We start from the raw sequence: 6,609 nt of genomic DNA on the forward strand, positions 1-6,609 counted from the left end.
AGTAATAGCCTCGAGTTGCTAATGTGTTGTATATGGTATTTTGGGGAACTCACTAAGCTTCATGCTTATCGTGTTATGTGATATGTGTTTCAGGTACTTCTCAGAGTCGCGGGAAGGCGCCGACTTGATTGTACACTCAAGATAAAGAGTTATGTTTTGGACGATCCTCGATTATTAATCAAACAATTATAGAGTTGTGTTTTGTTAATTTGATAATTGGGATTTTTGTGAAATGTATTATGAGAATTTTGTGATTTAAAAATGAAAAAAAAATTGTTTGAAAATTTACGTTGTTACATATCTACTACCAGGTTCGACAGTATAAAACAATATAAATTGAGTCTAGAAGCTCCCAAAAGATTCATTAATTCATTTTCCCTGCATAGTTGTATTACCTAGTTTGTTAATAGTTATAACACTTGACAAGATAAACCAGAGAATTCAATCAAGGCAACATGAATGGTAGAAGGAAACAAATAATCTGAATGGTTGGTAGTGGTACTCACATTATACGCTTCTCATCCAGATAATATTCATTGCTTGTTCTACCTCTTTATCAACTGTCGAGCATTCCAAGTCAGAAACCACATCAATCCCCAAGCCAAAACACCACCTTCCATTCCCTTTTCTTCAACAGCTATTGTTGTAGAAAATGCCAAACTGACTTTCGAATCTGAAATCGAGTCTCGTTTAGATATCATTATTCTTTTGTGGATTTATAGTACAATATCCAATGATCTCCACTACACTGTGTAACGCCCTATTCCGAATTGTTTCCTATGTGAGGGTGGTGACCCAATGACCGAGTATGATCAGGCTTAGGGCCTTTGAGGAAACGAAATTTATACCTATTTGGGTATTGGTAATGTAATTTGGATGATTCGGGAGTTCGGTATGTGTTTTGGTGCCAAGGGGTATTTCAGTAAAGTGTCAGTTTGGGATTTTATGAATTTTGGATATTTGTTTGGAACGTTTTAAGGCAAGGATGATTTGATAGAAGTGTAGAGCTTAAAGTTACCTCTCCGTGGATATAAAGAACGTCAAAATCGGAGTTAGAGAGAAGAAGTTATGTTTGTTTGAAGTTTGGTCGGTTTTAGGTTGTGTTGAGTATGTTGGGCATACAAAAGGGCATATGTTGGGCGTACCAAGGCACCATGAGTACGCTGTACATACTCAGGGTGCCCAAACCCTATTTTTGTGTTTTGAGCCCAATTTAAGCTCCTTAACTCCCCCCAAATCCACTCTATTCTCAGCCTCCACCCCTCCAACACCCCTTCCATGATACCCTAACCCTAGTTGAGCCTTGTGTGATAAAAGAAGGTGTTTTTATGTGCTTTGGAGTATGCATGGTGAACCTTAAAAAAGAAGGAACTTCTTGGAGAAGTGTTGGTTACATTAGAGCTTGTAGATTTGGACTTTGTTCACCTTGATCAATCTTCTACATGTATAAAATTTGAATCTTGATGATGCATTTGTTAGATCTAACTAGTTTTGGATGTTTTGAGCTTTTGGTCATTTTAGTGCATAAATTTTAGATCTTGAAAGTTTGTGACCTTGTTATGGATAAAGTTGGAAACTTTATCCATATAAACATCATTTTGATTCAGATCTGAAAGTTGGAGACTTTTACTTAATGGATTAGGTTGAAAAAGATGAGCTTTTGGGTCCCTTTTAGACTTAAAGGCTAGATCTTGTTTATTAGGACCTTTCTAATGGATAAATATGGAAACTTTATCCATTATAAAGCTATTATGAACTATAAAAATGTGATCTTAGCCCTTCTATCCCTTACATGCAAGAGTTGTCATGTCTTATTGGGTTAAGAACTTTGGGTTTTGGATATTAAGCACTTTATAGCCATGCAAAGTCATAAAGTTGGAAACTTTATGATTTAGGACATCATTTTGGGCTTGGATATGAGTTTTGGATGTAAGAACTTAATGGAATAATCTCTTAATGGAGTTTTGGAGTTGGACAGAGTACGTTGGGCGTACCTAGTGATACGATGTGGATACACAGTCAGCACCCCGTTATTGGTCAACATCAGAGTACGCTGGGCGTACTCTCTTGGTACGCATGGTGTATTCCGTTGGGAAGAAATATTGACTTTAGGACCTTGACAGTTGACTTTGAATTTAACTAGGGCTGACCATGTTTGACCTAAGGGTATTTTAGGTTATCAGGATAATTATTGATTAAGATTGTATTTATTGTTAGTTGGCGCAAGGTTATCCGTGTCACACCCCGAAACCGTTGGCGGAAACATTCCGGGGCGGAGGACGTCATGTATAGCATCACAACCAATGAATAACAGCAATCATAGCAACACAACCATTACAGTGAATATTTGAATAAAAACGTTTACATCTGTTTGTAACTCAGTTTGAAATACATCCAATAGTTTTGCAAAATAAAAACTTAAAAACTCTAAATGCTTCGGTTCCTCAAAAATCTGAAAAGTACCTGTCTACTAATTTCCTGAGAATACAAGCAGTTTGAAAAATATCAGCATAAAGCTGGTGAGTTCATAAGCAGTAATTTGTAATGAAAACTTATTATTGAGCGAGCCGATATGATTATGTAGTTTCAAGAAAATCCGCTATTTTCTTTAGTGAAAAACGTAGTGTGATCGATTTCGTATACAACCATGAATGTTCGTTTCTGAAAATCGTAGAGGTATGCAAAATACTACTTCATGTGAGTAGCTAAAGCTAATCATGAAGTATACGTATTTTAATGTAAAACTGTAGCATAAATGATTCGGTTTTGAAAACCCTGGCTCGGCCAGTATGCATAGTGTTTTTAGTTCTATTTGGTATAAATAAAACTACTGAAGAAAACCAGGTTGGTAAACTATTGGTGATTTATACATAATGTGAGTCGTATAACCATGCTTGATATGACTAGTGAGCTTTCCAACGTTCTTCAGGCGTTGATGTTAAATGACATTTGTACATCTCAAGCGTGCCCGCCTAACTGTAGCTAGCAGTCCAGATGTGGGATTGTTAGTCCCGAATAGATCTATTCACAAACCTCACGCTCTCCCTCCAGGAGACTCTGGGTATACAGTGGTAGGATTTATCCCTGTACACCTAAGGGTACAGTAGTGAAGTAGCGCCTCACAGTATCGTACAATCTAGTTTACATGTAATGCAGTAGTGTTCTACCATAGTAAAAATCCGAATGTATACCGCGTATAGTGATAAGTTACAGTTATGAAAATCATGATAAAATAGTGATATAAACTGTAAACGGTTTTTGTTCCAGTGCATATGTTTAGTAGAGAAGTTTCTATGCTTGATAAGTTTTTAGAGAAATCCCAAACTATACCGATTATAGTTTGCATGTATAACGTAGTGAATAGCGTATCCGTAAAAACTATGCAATTTTTGTGAAAACGTCCATTATGCTCAACATAGTACAAAAGGGAAATAAAGTATGAAATTTGCATAATTTTTATGTATATTCCTAAAAACATTTATGTTTAGCTTATAAGAAAACATTTGTGTTTAGCTTGTATTCCCCCCTGAAAACCTTAAAAATACGGAAAAATGTAGGGGTATGAACTCACAGTTGTTGCAGGGAGTTGTTGACTGAAAAGAAGGTTCCCGAGTTGTTACACGTTACACTTAACGAAATCCTATTATCAAATAAATACGTATATGTACCTAAATTAGCGATTTCGATAAATAAAGTGTCGGAAAAACACTTGAATTTGGTTGAGGAATGTTACCGAGACTTGCTTGAATCGAAGAAATGAGTTTTCAGCCAAAAGTACCACCAAAAAGGGGTGTTTACGGTTTCTGAAGGCTTGATGAGTTTACGGCCGTAAACTCAAGAACAGAGTTTACGGTCTTTGAAGGTTGGACCGTAAACTCAAGAACAGGGTTTACGGTTCTTGAAGGTTGGACCGTAAACTCGGAAAAATGGTGTTTGGATGCTAATTTTGACGGGATGAGTGATTCCAGACAATCCAAAAGGCTCCAAACGGTGTTTTTCGATGTTTCCCGGAGTTTTAAATGCGTTTTTGAGTGTTTATGGTTTGAGATTCTTAGAGAGATGAGGAGAGAGTGTGGCCAGAAAACGTCCTACTGAAGTAGGAGACATCGTATTTATAGGGTGAGGTGAGGGGTCCACACATCACTGACCGTAAATAGGTTTACGGTCGTAATCCCATTTAGACCAAAAATGTTGATTTTTCGAGATATTCGGGTTTCCACGCGATTTTTGGTTTCGACTTGCAAATAATTTAATTAAATTTAACTAGATTATTTTCTAAACCAAAAGTTTAACGGAAAGGTTAACGAATCTGAGATTTCATTAACGAAAATGCGTAACAGAAACGGAAAAAGTTTCGGGTTGTCACAATCCGGTTCGGCGGTCCGAGCAGTTATTTGATTATCAGCAGATCAGGGTGAGTTTTCCCCACTGTAGTTACGGGTCGAAGGCACCAGGGCCGACCCATTGGTTTGATATCCTGATATTTACTGATATGCTAAGTATGGAATAGATCTACATGATTATATGCTAGTTGACGATATGTTAGACTAGTAAAAGTGTAGGACTACCTATGAGTCTGTATGCATGATTATCTGTATATGTTTTTTATTCTTTGACATATTGTGTTGGGTTGAGGTGGTACTGCTTCATGATGTAGCCAACAAACCTTGGAGCATTCCAGATATGAGCTGAGGACCGGGTGGTATGACACACTCATACTGAGGGCTCAGGTGCATTCCACATACAAGTTGAGGACCCGATGGTATGTCAAACTCATACTGAGGACTTGAGGGTATTTGAGCATTCCAAATATGATCTGAGGGCTGGGTAGAGCATGCCAGACTCATATTGAGGGGTCAGTGGCATTCCAGATACGAGATGAGGACCAGTTGGTATGTCAGACTCGTACTGAGGGCTAGACATTTGTATGCCAGTCCGATGACGGATTGGACTAGGGAGCAAGCCAACCATAAGTTGTGTGCCTCAGGGCAAGCCAAACTTATGTTGGGGGCTCAGGAGCAAGCCAGATATGAGTTGTGGGCTCAATAGGCAAGTCAGCCGTATATTGTGGGCTCAAAGGTAATCCAGTCATTTAGCTGTGGACCTAATCCATGATGTTATTTGAATATGCTATCTGTTATGTGTTGTTACTTTGGGGGAACTTAGTAAGCTTCGTGCTTACAATTTTGTTTATGGTTTCAGGTTCTTCAAAGGAACGTGACAAGGCGAAGACGTGACCGTACACATCCTTGGTTTTACAACTGATTGGATCTTGGGAGACTCTCATTTTAAATCATGTTTTGGAAACAATGGTTTTGTAAACACTTTTATTAGTATACGGATTGTTTTGAAAAGTTTAAATTTGATGAAATTTTTGGGATGTTACAAGTTGGTATCAGAGCCTTGGTTTGAGTGAATTGGAGGGACACTCATGTGAATCCAGTCTCAAACTAAGGAAATACAATGGTTTTAAAAATGATTTTCAAAATTGTTTTCAAAATAAACAAGAAAGGATGTGATGAGTACAATCAGTCGGAGCCAGTAAGTACCCCCCCCCCCCCTCTCTCGAAAATTAGCCCCTCTCAGCCTTATTTTTTTAAATAACACCAATTTATTTATTTTATCACCAATTTTTTCACTAGCCATTTCTTTTTTGCTGAAACCCAACAAATACCTTAGTCTTTAATTTTTTTTTATTAAAACCAATTTATTTCTTTATTTTATTTTAAAACCAATTGTTTTTTAATACCAATTTTTGTCACAACCCAACCTATGATAGTTACATTGGATTACTTCTTGCTGATTATATTGGAAGAATTTTATTCTTTCCATGAGAATTACTCCATGTCGCAGTCGGACATCATATTTTTCTTTGCGAGGATTGTACCGCAGTTGAGTCTGATCAACAAAATTGTTTCACAACCTTTGATTTATGGGATTTTTATGATTTGTCGCTCTTGATCTTCGGTTGACGAGTCATGTATCTTGAGCATGTGGACTTTATTTTTTGAAGACCACTTTAGGAGTTTCGGCATTGCAGTTTGGGTACATTGGCATTTTCAGCACAACAGAGATTTTTCATGCAGAGTTATTATTTGTTACTTTGGTATTTGTTCAAGCAGTTATCAACGACAAAATCAACCGGCTACATATGACCGGAGAGTATTTATTTTACTCTTATTCTCGTGTTTTATCGAGACCCTTCATACATCTAGGGAGAGCATGCAAAGCTCTTTGTATCCAACACTCTCCATCTAGATGATTTGTTTATTTTTGATATCCGGTCATTGGTTATCAAAAATAGAGAGAGAATATTATGTTATCATCAGGATATATTTTTATGATTGTTTGAGTTTGGATTTCTGAAGACCTCTGAAGACGATAATTTATTTAGTGATGTGATGTGGCACTGATTTTTGGTCATCATGATCAAATTTTTGGCTTCACTAGATGTTTACCGGATCCAGATGTTCTTATTCCGCACAAACCAATTGTCAAAATTCGCTACAAGACAATTTTTATGTAGAATTTTGGGACGTTACACTATTTCTCCTTTACCTAAAAATCCTTTCAAAACTCTCAAAAGTCTTGATTGGAATACAACCATTA

Source organism: Lactuca sativa, chromosome 6 (genome assembly GCF_002870075.4).
Source record: "Lactuca sativa cultivar Salinas chromosome 6, Lsat_Salinas_v11, whole genome shotgun sequence".
NCBI classification, from domain to species: domain Eukaryota; kingdom Viridiplantae; phylum Streptophyta; class Magnoliopsida; order Asterales; family Asteraceae; genus Lactuca; species Lactuca sativa.